Source organism: Triturus cristatus, chromosome 11 (assembly GCF_964204655.1).
Source record: "Triturus cristatus chromosome 11, aTriCri1.1, whole genome shotgun sequence".
NCBI classification, from domain to species: domain Eukaryota; kingdom Metazoa; phylum Chordata; class Amphibia; order Caudata; family Salamandridae; genus Triturus; species Triturus cristatus.
In genome coordinates, this window is record NC_140594.1 from 1,146,733,930 (window position 1) to 1,146,750,484 (window position 16,555).

At 47.5% G+C, this 16,555-nt stretch overlaps 1 protein-coding gene across 1 annotated transcript in view; it reads left to right on the forward strand.

Annotated features, from left to right (window-relative positions):
• LOC146788606 (uncharacterized) overlaps positions 1–16,555 on the forward strand; it is a 126,047-nt gene that overhangs the window by 97,005 nt on the left and 12,487 nt on the right. The window lies entirely within an intron of this gene.

A 16,555-nucleotide genomic window follows, 5' to 3' on the forward strand; every position in this document is an offset into this window, starting at 1 on the left:
CAGGTAGTGAACAACTGGTGTATTTGTGCAGTGAATGACAAATGGCATTAAAGGTGATTCCATGATTATGTTCAGATTATTAGGGGTTTGGCGTTCAGATCTGGCTGCCACTAGCAACGGAGCCGGACCAATTATTCTTCAGAGACACTTCCCCAGTAGAAAGAAAGTATTTGTGTTGAGGATGTGTCCATCTTTCGGTTCAAGTCAGTCCTTTTCTGAACTCACATGGACAAAGCTTTCTAGACTGATGGATGTGTAGGGCAGACCAGACCAGTTTACACGATACAAGGAGCTGCTGAAGGGCTCATAGGTGAAAAGACACAGGACTCTGTCAGGAAAATCTTAGAGACATGTGAGGTGCTGGGAGTTGAAAATAATGATCTATTTGTTTAAGATGATGTGGTAGAGTCATAGTTACACCACAACAGCAGATGGTTGGACATCCATACTGATCCAGGCAGTATGTATTCTTGGTTAGCAAACATTTGTGCATCAATGTGCTGGTCACCAAATGTGGAAAGGAAGCACCATGTGTAGTCAGGTTGTCAGCCATACTCCGGAGGTTGAAATGGAATTATAGAAATCAAATCATTGGAGATTTAGGAACAGTGATATAGAATATTGCCTAAAATTGCTGAATGTCCAAGGGCCCTAGGACTTTATACTGGTTATTTTTCTTCATTTCAAGGGTAAACAGACATAATATCGAATAAAAAATATCAACTGGACAGAATATCGAGTTTTTAATATAGAATGTACAGAATATCGAATTGCCAAAATATAGTGGTGAAGAATATTAAAAATCAGGTAAGATATATCTATTTAAATAATATAGAAGTAAGAGATATCGACAGTCATAATATAGTTGTTAAAAATATCGATTTTTTTAATAGTGTTTTAAGTGTTAGTGTATGTGTTAAAAGTATGTATTAATTTTGGAATGTATGTTTTAAATTTTTTCAAGTAATGAATTTTATGTTATTTCATTTTTCTGTAATTTAATTCTATAGCCGGTTGTGGGTTTATAGGGGATTAGGGTGGGAAGTAATTTAACTATAGTACATTAAATAATAATGTTTAGGAATTCTTACATTTTTTATGTTAATTTTGCGTATTACTTCTGTCGCGGGTTGTGGGTTTATAGGGGAATAGGGTGGGAAGTAATTTGATTGTTATTAGGTAATTATTAATTGGTATTGAAAATTAATTGGTTGTTGATTAATTATTAATTGGTAACTAATTTGTATTAATTGGTAATTAATTTGTATTAATTGTTTAATTGATAATTATGTTAATTGTATTAATTTATTATTTGTAGCGGGTTGTGGGTTTATAGGGGAATATGGTGGGAAGTAATTTAATTGTAAATAATTAATTATTGAAATAATGTTTGTATATTGATACTTAATGTATTATTACTTAATTATTAATTGGTATTATTTGTATTTATTAATTTTTGGTATATAAAATTAATTGGTTGTTAATTAATTATTAATAGGTAATTAATTAAAAAACAATTATTGGTATTTATAATTAATTATTAAATATTGTGTGTTTGGTAAATAATTGTAATACTTTTTTTGGTATTAATAATTAATTTATTTTTAATAAAATATTAAATTATTATTTTCCTTACTATTGCACTCACTGGAGTGGGAATAGTAATTTTTACCCCTACGCTATCCAATGCTTTCCCTACTATTGCACTCACTGGAGTGGGAATAATAATTTTTACCCCTACGCTATCCAACGCTTTCCCTACTGTTGCACTCTTTGGAGTGGGAATAGTAATTTTTACCCCTATGCTATCCAATGCTTTCCCTACAGTTGCACTCACTGGAGTGGGAATAGTACATTTTACCCTCCAACTATCCAACGCTTTCCCTACTGTTGCACTCTCTGGAGTGGGAATAGTAATTTTTACCCCTACGCTATCCAACGCTTTCCCTAATGTTGCACTCTTTGGAGTGGGAATAGTAATTGTTACCCCTACGCCATCTGACATTTTCCCTACAGTTGCACTCACTGGAGTGGGACTAGTAAATTGTGCCCTCCCACTATCCAAAGCTTTCCCTACTGTTGCACTCTCTGGAGTGGGAATAGTAATTTTTACCCCTACGCTATCAAACGCTTTCCCTACTGTTGCACTCTCTGGTGTGGAAATAGTAATTTTTACCCCATCTCTATCCAATGCTTTCCCTACTGTTGCATTCTTTGGAGTGGGAATAGTAATTTTTACTCCTATGCTATCAAACGCTTTCCCTACTGTTGCACTCAATGGAGTAGGAATAGTAAATTTTACCCTCACGCTATCCAACGCTTTCCCTACTGTTGCACTCTCTGGAGTGGGAATAGTAATTTTTACCCCTACGCTATCCAACGCTTTCCCTACTGTTGCACTCTTTGGAGTGGGAATAGTAATTTTTACCCCTACGCTATCCAATGCTTTCCCTATTATTGCACTCTCTGGAGTGGGAATAGTAATTTTTACCCTCCCGCTATCCAACGCTTTCCCTACTATTGCACTTACTGGAGTGGTAATAGTAATTTTTACCCCTACGCTATCCAATGCTTTCCCTACTATTGCACTCACTGGAGTGGGAATAATAATTTTTACCCCTACGCTATCCAACGCTTTCCCTACTGTTGCACTCTTTGGAGTGGGAATAGTAATTTTTACCCCTATGCTATCCAATGCTTTCCCTACAGTTGCACTCACTGGAGTGGGAATAGTACATTTTACCCTCCCACTATCCAACGCTTTCACTACTGTTGCACTCTCTGGAGTGGGAATAGTAATTTTTACCCCTACGCTATCCAACGCTTTCCCTAATGTTGCACTCTTTGGAGTGGGAATAGCAATTGTTACCCCTACGCCATCTGACATTTTCCCTGCAGTTGCACTCACTGGAGTGGGACTAGTAAATTGTGCCCTCCCACTATCCAAAGCTTTCCCTACTGTTGCACTCTCTGGAGTGGGAATAGTAATTTTTACCCCTACGCTATCGAACGCTTTCCCTACTGTTGCACTTTCTGGTGTGGAAATAGTAATTTTTACCCCTACTCTATCCAATGCTTTCCCTACTGTTGCATTCTTTGGAGTGGGAATAGTAATTTTTACTCCTATGCTATCAAACGCTTTCCCTACTGTTGCACTCAATGGAGTAGGAATAGTAAATTTTACCCTCACGCTATCCAACGCTTTCCCTACTGTTGCACTCTCTGGAGTGGGAATAGTAATTTTTACCCCTACGCTATCCAACGCTTTCCCTACTGTTGCACTCTTTGGAGTGGGAATAGTAATTTTTACCCCTACGCTATCCAATGCTTTCCCTATTATTGCACTCTCTGGAGTGGGAATAGTAATTTTTACCCTCCCGCTATCCAACGCTTTCCCTACTATTGCACTTACTGGAGTGGTAATAGTAAATTTTACCCGCCCGCTATCCTACGCAAAAAATATTGAATATTTTTAATTTATATTACGTTAATATACATGTATTAAATATTTTTTTTTTACTTACATTAATTATTTATTAATTTTAAAGTTATTTAAGTATTTTTAAGTATGTTTTAGTTAATTATATGTATCATTTCCTTAATTTTACATTACTTTTAAGACATTTAAAAATTTGATATTTTGACCAACTATATTTTTTACAACGATATTTTGGATTCTATATTTTTTTTCTTACCTGTTTGGAGATAGGGATTTGATATTTTGTCATTCTACATTTTTTCCTCGATATTTTTGTAGGTCGATATTCTCCTTCTCGATATTTTGTCAGTGATCCATTTCAAGATCTGCCTGGACAATCTACACAATTGTCCGGTATAATTAGTAATATTAGGTAACTTAATGCAATTAGGATCTCATGGCATTTGTTTCCAGTATATTAGAAATGTGTCCTCCAATAGTACATTCTTTCTCCAACAGTGATGGCATCAAGTACACCAGTGATAACGGAAGACACGTCACATTCAGAATCTGTGAGCACAGACAACTAGTGGTACTGGACACACAACAATATCAATAAGTCCTGGCTCTGAATCACTTCACAGCACTGAGAGCTCAACAACCATGTTAAAAACAAGCAGTTCCATTTCAACTAATGTAACTAATGACACATCCACGGAGACAGCTATTGGTCCAGTCCCATCTACAGGGTCAGTTGCAACAAGAATGATATCTAGCACAACAGACACAACTTCATTAACACATACTTACGGGTATAATTCAACACCTGGTAACTGCAAACTGTTGTGTTCCTTTTGCATTGAGTAACAAATATTAGTGGGAGAATTTCAGACCTATGATACTTTGGTAAACTTGAGGGATGAATAGGGGAGGATGACAGTTGTGGGGAAGTAGATCAGCAAAGTCATAGGAATTAAACTTGGCATGCTGCAGGTTTAAGTTGTGCATGTGAACTATAAATGATGAGTAATTGAGTGTAAAAGCATGTCAGGTATAACTGGCATTAGTATCCCAAGCCTAAAACACAGTTTCCAGGGAGAGGGCATGTCAAATGCATTAATATCACCATACAAGTATAACATGGCAATAATTTGACAATGTCAACTACTAAAGCTAATTTCTGATGTAATTTTAATATTTTGCATTTGTGAAGCAGCAAATCTTCAAAAAGGTGATCTGGTTTTTGACTAGGTGATGCTCCTCTAGAGAAAGAGAAATGAAGGTCTTAATGAATAGGTAACTTAAATGAGGGCGTTTTAAACGTTTGTTGGAACTGTGAAGGTCATTTTGGGAAGCAGGAGCAGTGCCAAGTAATTTCAAGCTTTGGTAGGGACTACCGAAACGGATGTACCAACCAGCTGAGCTAGGTGAAAGCTTGGAACAATCAGAGAGGTACCAGGAGTTGTGCATACAAAACGTTGTGCAGATAAATATTTGGGTGCCGATTCCGATCCTGTATTTTTTCTTCCCGTACGACTCGTATCCGTATTTTTTTACGTACGAGTCATACAAGTCCCGTACAAACGGCAAAGTACGATTCGTACAGTAAAAATACATACTAATTGCATCGGGAAAAGTCTACGAGACGTCCCCGGACAGTTTTACGTACAAGTCGTAAAACTGAAGTCCGAGCGCACAAGTCCGATCCGTACCGGCGTCCCGAATACACAAGCGTATGGAAAACGTCCAGTATGGAGCGAACTTTGTACGACCCCTACCCGGGCCTACACTTGGGCCCGGGGTACGAGTCGTACGCCCCCCCACCCCACCTGCGCATGTCCGTGCCGTACCCCCCACCCCAGCACCCGCGTATGTACACGCCGTACCCCACCACCCGCGTATGTACACGCCATACCCCCCCACCCCAGCACCCGCGCATGTACGCGCCATACCCCAGCACATGCGTATGTAAGCGCCATACCCCCCACCCCAGCACCCACGTATGTACGCCCCGTACCCCCCACCCCAGCACCCACGTATGTACGCGCCGTACCCCAGCACCCCCGTATGTACGCGCCGTACCCCCCCACCCTAGCACCCGCACATGTACGCACCGTACCCCAGCACACGCGTATGTATGCCCGTACCCCCCACCCCAGCCCCGTACTTGGACGCACCGTACCCCAACACCGTACCCCAGCATCGCGTATGTACGAATCGTACAACACCATTGCATATGTGATCACTGTACAACTACATAGCTATGGACGCACCTTACATATGTGAAAACGACTCGTACTGAACCAGGACACTGTAAAACAGCCCAAGGAGGGTCAATTCGACTCGCACAACACCCAAAAACACGTCTACAGGAAAAAAAAAACTAAAAGACTGACCTGGCACATCCAAACAGGCAAACAGAGGCCCAAACTCACAACCACCTCTTATAACACACCCACCAAAAGTTCAAACCCAGCCACACCCACAAATGGACCAATAAAAAGGGCCCACAATCACAAACCATGAGCCTTTGCAAAAGACCCACTGCTGGCAGACATCAAACACAAACAACTGCACCCATACACCTTAACCTACACACCTTCACACAACCTCATTCACACAGACCCCCTCTACACATACACACACACCTACACATTCACACCCACACACCCACAACCATCCACACCCACACCCCACACCATGCCCACAGACAAGAATCCAAAGTTCACAAGGGAGGAGCTGGACATACTTGTCAACGAAGCCATCAGAGTCGAGCCACAGCTCTTTGGAACATTGGTCAGACAGACCAGCATATCCCAACAAAACTAGCCTGTGGCAGAGTATCGTCGATCGGGTGAATGCTGTTGCGCCCATCAGAAGGACCAGGAATGAATGTCAAGCCAGGTGGTACGATCTTCGGCGGGCAGTCAAGTGCAAAATGAATGAGGACTACGCCCAGAGTAACATCACAGGAGGTGGGCTGCCCCGCAGACCGGTACATTACCATCCCTGGGAGGAGAAGGTGATGGCCCTGCTTCCGCCGGTGGGAGTACACGGAGTCGAAGGAGTTCGAGAGCCTGGTGAGTACACAAACAACTTACGTAACATGGGGGGAATGGCATCCACACCCCAACTACAACAAATGCACTCACCTACCCCCAAGCCCTCACCTGACACAACCACACTCTAAACAACGCTCATGCCACTAACATGAGTATGCCCCATTCACAAAGCAAGGCCATGCCATGTCCCAGCCTACACAAACCACAATCCCAAGACTGGATGTCCAGGATGCTGGGAGGTTGGGAATCACTAAACATATTGTACAACTCAGATACAGACACCATTGCCCTCAGCCCATATGGCCCAGGTGCATACCCATGCACCATGCGCAATGCACAGGGACGGGCAAAGTACTGACAAGGTAGCTGACACTTGGCCCTGCTGTAGGCAGCACAAGGCCCTCCTGTGTCAACTGCAAACTCTAACACAAACACAACAAGCTCAGAAATCTAGGACAGGAACTCACACTCACTGACATGGCAGCATGCGCCATGGTGGGACAGATACATCACCTGGGAGACCCACTGCCAAATCACACCACACCCACCAGCAGGCACCGTCAATCAATCAACAATCGATCAGGGTACTTGTAAGGCACGCTACTTACCTGTGAGGGTCTCAAGGTGCTGGGGGGGGGGGGGGTTCCACCACTGCTCGGAGAGCCAGGTCTTGAGGGGTCTCTTGAAGGCAAGTAGGTCTTGGGTCAGTCGTAGGTGGGTTGGGAGGGTCTTCCAGGTCTTGGCGGCGAGGTAGGAGAAGGATCTGCTGCAGGCTGGCGTACGTTGGATGCGGGGGACAGCTGCGAGGGTGAGGATGCCGGATCGGAGCTGGCAGGTGGGGGTGTAGAAGCTGAGTCTGATGTACAGGTAGGCTTGTCCGGCGGTGTGGAGTGTCTTGTGTGCGTGGGTGAGGAGCTTACAGGTGATCCTCTTGTCGATGTGGAGCCAGTGCAGGTCTCTCAGGAGGGGGGTGATGTGGCTGTGGTGGGGGGCATTGACGATCAGTTGTGCCGAGGCGTTTCCGAAGCGTTGTAGCCGCTGTTGGTGTGTGGATGGGAGTCCTGCGTAGAGTGCAGTGGCATAGTCCAGTCAGCTGCTGACGAGGGCCTGTGTCACTGTTCTACTCGTTTAGGTCGGGATCCACCAGTAGATCCGGCGGAGCGTGCATAGGGTGTCGTAGCAGGAGGAGGAGACGCCGTTGACCTGCTTGGACATGGAGATGGAGGATGCGAGGATCAATCCTAGGTTGCGTGTGTGTTTGGTGGGTGTCGGTGATGTCCCCAGAGCGATCGGCCACCAGGAGTCGTCCCAGGCTGAGGATGTGGGTCTGAGGATGAGGACCTCCATCTTGTCCGAGTTCTGTTTCATGTGGCCGCTCCGCATCCAATCGGCGATGGCCCTCAGACACTCGTGGATGTTTGTCTTGGCGGTGTGAGGGTCCTTGGTGAGGGAGAGGATGAGCTGGGTGTCGTCGGCATAGGAGATGTTTTTGAGGTTGTGGTGGCGGGCCACTTGTGTGAGGGGGGCCATGTGGATGTTGAACAGCGTCGGGCTGAGGGATGATCACTCACCCCTTACACAAGCACACACCCCCGGGGCAGCCAATGGAGTCACACACTCTCACAATGGACATGTGACACAACTCGATCAAGCCACAGCCAAAAAAGCATCCAAGGCCAAATGCGACATGTCAAAGACCCTGGATAACATTTCAATCAGTCCCCTGCAACATACCCATCCACAAGTGAACATTGATGTGAATGCTAGGCACATACAACTACCTGGAGGAACTGTGGCAACTAGAACATGTATGAAACATGGATGTCGCATGAAACAGCATTAACATTGTCTCTCTCTCACACACAGGGCAACGTCATGGATCTCCCCCCAACACTGGGGGAGAACAATCACAGGCCCAGGCTCGGCAGGAAGATGATCCCACCGGCAGCGATGACTCTCAGCACTCTGTGGATGACCCCAACCAACCTGGACCCTCTGGTGCCCTAGCCCCTCCAGCACCTGCGTCAGGTACATCTGTGCCAACCACCACCCCCATTCTTGTAACATCCCAGGAGACACCCAGGAGCCCTGCCCGCACAGAACAACTGAGCCAGTCTGACCTGGAGGGACAAGGTTCTCCGGCCACCCAGGAGGAGGCAGACAACCCTGCAAATGCCATCCCTCAGGGGTCCCGTAGACCCAATGTGCCCACAACGGGAGGCCAGGCTCGTGTGGGCAGGGGTGGTGGGAGTGGAGGCAGGCGGAGGCCCGAACCTGACCAGCCAGCTGCGGGAACCGGTATGTCACACATATGCCACATCTTGGACACATACCGGCGTGACACCAGGGGCATCAGCCACGTAGTGGCGACCCTCAACGAGATTAAGAACCAGCAGGCCGAGCAACACGCCAGTCAACAACAACACCAAGGACGGATGGAGGCAAGACTGGCTGAGCTCCTGGCGGTGCAAACGGACATAAGCCGTTCACTCCGTCGGATCGCCGACAACATGACCAACCCTCCCTGTGCCCCCAGGTGAAGACCACCACCAGCCACAGCGAGGGAGGAGGAGGAGGAATCGTCCGACGGAGCGTCACAAACATCGTCAAGGCCTGCATCTGAGTGTCCCCCGAGGAAGGTGGGTCGTCCACGGAAAATACCTTGAGAGTCAGCGGACCATCCACATCTCCCAGGTCACCTGGCCTGGCACCTGGCCCTCATGCGCAACATCAGCACCTCATCCAATGACATTCTCTGCCACATGGACTTGCTGGTCACAGTCTGACCAACAGTGTGGTCTGGACTCTGATGACTCCAAATGACAAGAGTCCCATCTCCCCCTGTGAACTTTGGATTCCATGCACACTGTTTAGCACCTATTTGTCCACACTTAACAGGCCCCCCACCGAGAATAAATCTTAATTTCTTCAATCAGATGTTGCATTCATTTTGCATGAGTACACAACCTACTTCTGGGGAAATGTCAAACTATGCCTGAGTGTTGAACTAACTCCAGCCATCCATACCCTGGAATCTGAGTCTGGTACAGGACACACATGGGTCACAATGTATCATACAATACAGACATGGAGCACAATACTCACCCGTGATGGCCTCAAGCTGCTGAGGGGAGGCATGCAATTCTGTGCGGACAGACCAATTGGGAAGAGTATCATGAAGGCGTAGAGGTCATGGCTCATGTGGATGTTGCCGAGGAGGGAGTAGCAGGTATGTCTTGCCAGGTGGGAGAACTATGTCCTGCATGCTGGAGTACGGTGGATGTGAAGAATGGTGGCTAGGGCAAGGTTGGATGCACGGAGTTGGCACAACGGGGTCTCGGATGACAGACGAGCAAGGTTGGTTTGGGGTCTGGGGTTGTGGCCTGCCTCCTGAGTGTGGGTGAGGAGTCTGAAGGTCATCCTGCAGCACACATTGATCCATTGCAGCTATCTCTGGTGGATGGTGATGTGGCTGGGGCGCGGGATGTTGAAGCTGAGGTGTGCACATGCAGCCTGGATGTGGACAAGTTTCCCGGGAGTTTGGACATACTTGCTCTGTAGAGGGCGGGGCAGTAGTTGACACGGCTGGTGTCGTGGGCCTGGGGGATGGTCTGTCTTTCCTTGGAGTGGATCTATCTGTGGATCATGTGCATCATGCAGAGGGTGTTGCACCCTGAGGTACAGATGCTGGTGATTAGCATGGCAAATGTGAGTGACGAATCCATGATGCACACCATCTTGTGTGCGTGGGCACTGGGTGCATGTGCAGGGCTCGTGCGGGTGGGACACAAGCAGTTGACCCAGCTGTAAGGGGACAATCCTCAGATGATTACCTCAGTCATGTACAAGTCCAGCCTCAGGTGGCTGATGTTCAGCCATTCATCAATGGATCTCATGCCTTCTTGAATGTTGGAACTGGCAATGGCTGCATCTTTGGTGAGGGTGAGGAGCACCTGGCTGTCAATGGCATACGAGCTGATGATGAGGTGCTGTGCGCATGTGATGCCGGAGAGGGAGACCTGGACACATTGAAGATTGACACGCTGAGAGATGATACCTGGGCCACGTGCCAGATGATGCCACTATACTACATGCTGAATGCTTGAGTCCCACTCCCATGGCCTTGCTGGTGTATGGAGCCGGTGGGGAGTAGGAGGGACATGACCTGGTTGGTGTGACAGGGCCTGGAAGGCGGGGCAGCGTTGTGTAGACAGTTGGAGTTGCACACTCATCATGCAAAGGTGTCGTGTGTGCACCTAGGATATGCCTGAGAGCAGGCAGTAGATTTTCGGATGGACAATGCTTGGAGGGTGGCTGCAACATCAGACTGTAGTGTGATGTGGGTCATGTATGGACATGAGGGTCGTGCAATGTGCACGTTGCATGCGCTGACGGTCCAGCCTTTGGCACCGCGTGGGCGCAACAGTGGCACAGACAAGCTGATGCCAGCCAAATGAATAGGTGGAGGGAGGAAGGGAGGAGCATCTTTGAGGTGTGTGTGTTGCCGAATCTGTAAACTTGTGGGCCCTTGCTGCAGGGGCCGCAGCAGCAGGCGGCATGTCCTGGAGACTATGCCACAAGTTGCACACAAAGACAAGGATGTCAGAAAGGACAACTGCAACAGGCGTATGTAAAGGAAGGAGTGTCCGGTTTCCCATGGCACACCCAGAGACAATGGATGCACAATCACCAAAGATGACTGACCCCGGATCATGAAACTGAAGGCCGAGCTGCGCACAGGATACACACCCTCAGCAGTTGTTGACGGCCCGTTGTGGTCACCAACATGCCCAAATACATACACAACCATGGACATCATGCACAATAGAGATTCTAATCCCTGAAGAACTGCATGCATGTTTCTAAACTACACATAGACTCATATGCACAATCTTTGACAACTATGCCAGAGATTCCGCATGCAAAGTGGCAAGAGACCTGCATTGAGATGAGGCACCTCGGAGGGTGAGGAACACCTTTATTACTCAGGTTCACACCTAGGGAAATGCATCAATATGAACAGACTCACAGGTCATTTGGCTGAACATGTGGGACCTACACTGGACACCCCCTTCACAACACAGATGCTGTAAATCCATTGAACTGGCACACAAGTGAAGGGGGTGAGCCAAACACCCCCTGCTGCACACAGAGGGGCTGCAATTCCCCATTGATCCTCTCATGGGGATGTCCCACACTATGTCCACTCGTAGCATCCCATATGTTTCAGAGGGAAGTTGTACACACATTGATGCCTTCATCAGAATCCACAGTCCCATTACAGATGACTGTTACAAAGGGTGACTATCAATTCATGGGAGTCATGCAACATGTCATGTGCCCCATGGTGAGTCGACTGTATGTATAGTAACACAACATGCACAGGAGCAGTGCCCACACATTCCAAACACCTACCGACACCAAAATGCCTTGCAGCAATCCTTAACCAAAAAGACTTTTCACCATGTCCTTGCATGGGACGCTGATTCAGCACACGTTGCAATACTCATGAGGAATAGCGGGAGGCCAAGGATGACACGAGCAGACAGCATGCGCAACTACCTTGGGATGACAGACACACAAGAAGTCAGGGAAAAGATTGTCATCCGCATGCATGGTCATTTACTCTACAGGAATAAGTGTGTCACCATGCTATTTTAAAAAAGAGTGTCTAAGCTAAAATGTGTGGAAGGACATCATCACTCGAGTGACACATCTGAACACACCTCTAAGTCACTTAGCATACAGTCAGCTGGACACACACATTGCAACACATGCCACACAAGGCTCCAAGCGTGCACACTCAGACCCATGGACTCACCATTATGAGAAGAAGTTGCGTATGAGCTGACTCCGGATGTCGTCGTCCTCCTCCTCCTCATCCTCACTTGCCTCGTGACCAAGCCCTTCATCCTCCACGGGTGGATGTTCCTGCTCATCCGGATCCAGGATGAGTGGCACAGCCTTCTCCACTGCCATGTTGTGCAGCATGCAGCACACGAGGAAGATTTTGCAGACCTTCACCGGTGCATATGGGAGGGACCCGCCTGTCTTGTGAAGGCACCGGAATCGGCTCTTCAGGAGGCCAAGAGTCCTCTCGATCACTCGCCTGGTCTGCCCATGTGCGTTGTTGTAACGGTGATCTGCAGCTGTTCTGGGGTTGCAGAGAGGCGTCATCAGCCATGGCATGTTGGGATAGCCAGAGTCCCCTACATGGAAACATCATGTAAAGAAGTGGGTCAGGAGATGCCGTAAGATACAAAGATAGCGCGAAACAAAGGACAAACAGAGTATACCCACCAACAAGACATGCTCGTTCGTTGTGCAGCCAGCCGCAGCATCATTTCTGGCACCCTGCTATGCCTCATGATGTAGGCATCGTGTGCTGACCCTGGAAAACGTGCACAGACATGGGAAATCAGCATGTTAGCAAGACACACCACAGGGGCATTTATAGAGTGGTAATGTTTACAGTTGCGATAAGCGACCTCCTGTGCCTGTGGTGGTACCAAAGCCACATGTGCCCCATCAATAGACCCAATTACATGGGGCGTCCCTCCCAGGGCATAGAACTCACCCTTGACACCTGTCAACTGCTCATGAGTCGGAAAATGGATGAATTCATCCAGGTGCTCCAACATGGCTTCTAAAACATCATGCAGGACACGACTGAACATGGTCTGTGACATGCCACCCACATCAGCTATGGTGAATTGAAACGTACCGGTGGCAAAAAAATGTAGGGCTGCCATCACCTTCATCTTGGGGGTCAGTGCAGTAGGATACCTGTGTCGAGGTTGGAGGTGTGGTTCCAGCTTTGCGGTCAAGTTCTCAATCAACTGTTGCGAGAAGCAGTAACGTCTTATGCAGTCACATTCCCTCATGGCACCCAAGTCTGGCATTGGTCGGGGGAGAGGCGGTGCCCTGCAGAAAATTGGAAGGAATAACGAAGAGTGAGTACATAACAACATCAATGTCAATGAACTGAGCACATGCTCAACTGCTACTACACATCTGCAAAATACAGAGTCTGGTCTGTGCAATACATCCAGGACACGTATGCCAGACAGGTGATACTCCTACGAAAAGCCAGCTACACCCGTTGATTGTCAAGTTCTACATGACATGCCCCGAAACTAGCTATGGGCCAGTGTAAGTGAACAGCCAGAGACATCGTAGGAGTGACATACATCCACATATCTGCATTTGAAGGATGTCATCTCACACAGACAACTGGCGGCAAGCTAGACGCACAGGTCACATGTCATTGAAAATATACAGATCACACACATTGCGATGAAGGGGTACACGTGAAAAACGAAAACACAGACATGGATACGGCGCAGATATGTCCTCATGTCAAAAAATCATCTTCGAAGCATCCAGACACACGTAACGTGTGAATCCACATGTGGCATGGTGTGCGTATATGTGTGCCATGCCCATCTACACACAGACACATGTTGGATGCAGCAACAGCAGATGCAGTTGACGGAACACCAACAGCAAGCTCATGGGAACACATGACACACACAGGACATAGTCACATTGGGGCAAGCTGGTACTTAGATGTCAGGTGTTAGTGTCCCTGTCCCTGGCATCAGGGGACAGTTGCGGGTGTTGGTGACTGTGCCATACCAGTGATGCAGTGCTTGACACGTTTGTACTACATGCACACATGTGCAAAGTGGGAAGGGGAAGTGTGCCACATACTGCCCCATCACACATGACATGTGTACACAGGTCATCACACATCTATGGTGCTAAAACATGAGGAGACATGTGCCATATCACTGCCTTATATATCAACAAAATAGGGTGACCCTGCGTCCCTAGGAACCTGGGTATTTGATATATAAAGAACAATGGTTCCCTTGAGTAGAAACAATGCGTATTGCGGTTAGCCGTAGATACTTCAGCATAACATATGATACATTTCTGAAAACCAGAACATTTCTTAAGCAAATGGGGGAAGGAACAAGAACACAGAAAAAGGGTTTTTTCATTAATTTATGTATCAGAATTGATAGCATTCGTTATGCGAACCAAATTACGTACAACAAAAATACATTGCCGAATTTTTGCACTTCAAAATTCATACAGTGATACACAATGGTGAGATAGTAGTGCTCAGTGGTGATATAGATACACAGTGCAGTGAGGTGGTAGTGGGGGGATGTGGTTTGTTTTGGAGGGCCAAATTCAAGAAGCAGTGACGAGTACGTTAAACAAATTATATAGTTGATAGCGACTATGTCCTGCAATCTGTGCCAAAATAGATCGTCGACGTTTCAACCCTATGGGCGCTTGGTGGAGTGTCACAAGCGTGTCTTCATCAGGACTGTGGAGGAAGAGAGCCCGCCTATGGGAAGGAGTATTATAATAATGAGTGTTCAAGTTCCCATTGTTCGAAAGTACACGTACATGTCAAACGCACTGTGCAACTGGTGCCATAGGGGTACATGTGAAACGCACCCTACCTGTGTGTGGATTTCTAAATACATAGGGACACATGAGGGACAAGTATTAGGGCCTAAATGCATGCTGGTTGTCATGGATACCGAGTTTCCTGTTCAAATTTTTCCATCAGGTGGCCTGTAAAAGTCAGTTGGCAACTAAATACAATGTTGCATAGTGGTTGTTGACTTCACATGAAGCTCACATTTTGAACCATGCAAAGGCACTCACTGGTGTATGTTTATAGGGATTGGAGGAAATGTAGGATGCAAACGAGTCTGACCAATCACTCTGTACTCCTGTAAATGAAACAGCCCAGCAAGGCAGATATAAGTCAACCAGAATCCATGAGAGGGCACTTGCCTGCACAACCTTTCTGTCGACACCACTGCTGCTGCCTGTGCTTCCTCTGGCACCATGTCAAGGTCTGTGGAGAGGGCCCAGCCTTTCACACAAGAGGAGAATGAGGCATTGCTAGATGTCATCCTCCCACAGTTCCCCAGCCTGTATGGGAGACCAGGAGAGCAGGTGAGTGCTGACTCCACTACCTTTGACTGTGCACCTTTTTTGTGACTGTCACTTCTGGCATTTTGTCCAGGTGTGACAGACATGCAATGTTGTTTAGAGTGGGTCCCAGGGGTGGGAATGGCTTATGTCTCTCATGCAGAGCATGATGTAGTTCATGTGTGCACTCCTCACTTGCATTGTGCTTACTGTGAAATTCACTGCATAGTGCATGGCACATTCAGCCTGCCCAATCCTTTGGGCCATTTTTGTTCTATAGTCCTGAGGTGATTCAGTGCCCCCCCCCGGTGTGACAGGTGACAGTACCCACAAATGTGTGTGAGTTGAGTGGAGCTGTGGTGAGAGTGGTAAGAGTGTCCAAATGATGTGTACGCCCCCTGGACATTGATGTGTGTGAATGTTCCTTGTCATGTGGGTGAGTGTCTCTGTGGAGTGTTGCACCACAGCTGCATGGAGGAGGCAACAGCTCCACCCATCTGATGTGAGAAGTAAGCTGTGCGGCGTGTCTGACTTGCTGAGCTAGCACCACACCTGTGACACCCCACAGGCAAGTGGCACATGTGCAGAGTGAGGTTTGTATCCGCTGTTGCCAATGGCAGGTGATTGATCTGTGCCTGTGTGTGTCTGTGTACTCTGCTGAGGTTGCGTCAGTGGCCTGGGGCATGTGACTGCTTAGAGGTGCTGTCCATTAGCCTGGTATTGCATGTGATGCACAGTGTGTGCCATGATCAGGGAGTGTATTGCACCCCTCATGCTACCTGTGTACTTTCAATGCCATGTAGTGCATTGGGGCTTCCACAGAGGCTAATGTCCCTGTGACATGGAGCAGGTGTAGTGATGTTGTCTCACTTTGTCATCCTCACAGGTAACTGCCTACGAGAAGGGAAAGATCTGGAAGCGGGCTGTCAGGGCCGTGAGCTTGGTGGAGGGTTGCAGTCGGCGCCTAGCCCAAGTGAGGAAATGCTGGCAGGACATCCGGTGCTGGACCCGGAGGATCGCCCGGGTCCAGCTGAAGGACTCACTTCCAAGCAAGCACGGTGGGCGCCGACGCCTGACCCACCAGATGAAGCGTGTCCTGGCGGTGGTCTTTCCT